This window comes from Mus pahari, chromosome 8 (assembly GCF_900095145.1).
Source record: "Mus pahari chromosome 8, PAHARI_EIJ_v1.1, whole genome shotgun sequence".
NCBI lineage: Eukaryota > Metazoa > Chordata > Mammalia > Rodentia > Muridae > Mus > Mus pahari.
Window position 1 is genome coordinate 341,977 of NC_034597.1, and position 883 is coordinate 342,859.

The following is an 883-nucleotide window of genomic DNA, read 5'->3' on the forward strand; positions in this document are numbered from 1 at the left end:
TAAAACAGGGACTATTGCAATAATAGCTGCCTTAGGGTTGCTTGAGGGTTCCATTAGATCACGTGTGTGAAATCTTCTGCACAGTGCCTGGCCCAAACGTAAATATTAGTTGCTTTTTTTTTTTAAATAGAAATTGTTTTCTTTTTCTTTTTTTAAAAAGATTTACTTTTATATTTATTTATTTATTTTATGTATGAGTACACTGTAGCTGTCTTCAGACACACCAGAAGAGGGCATCAGATCTCATTAGAGATGGTTGTGAGCCACCATGTGGTTGCTGGGATTTGAACTCAGGACCTTCAGAAGAGCAGTCAGTGCTCTTACCCACTGAGCCATCTCACCAGCCCAGTTGCTATTATAACTGTTAAATATGCATGGTATGTCACATGAACACAAGGACCATATCCTATTCTCCTGAGTTGCCAGCACTCAGAATAGTCGCTAATGCACAACGGATTCTGACTTGGTGACTAGATGCTGAAATGGAATAACTTACATCTGGAAATAGGAGCAGCTGGATTTTTCCATGTTAAAACAGAACCTCTAGTGTATATTAGGAGACGCAAAGGGACATTTACAGAGGAACTTGTCTTCAGTGCGTGGCACAGATGTTCCTGAGATGCCAAGGCTCAGATTTAGCTCGGTGGGCGAGGACTTGCTTAGCATAGACGAGGTTGTGGTTTTAAATTACTTTTTTTTTTTTTTTAAGATTTTATTTATTTATTATATGTAAGTACACTGTAACTGTCTTCAGACACTCCAGAAGAGGGAGTCAGATCTCATTAAGGATGGTTTGAGCCACCATGTGGTTGCTGGGATTTGAACTCTGCACCTTTGGAAGAGCACTCAAGTGCTCTTACCCGCTGAGCCATCTCACCAGCCC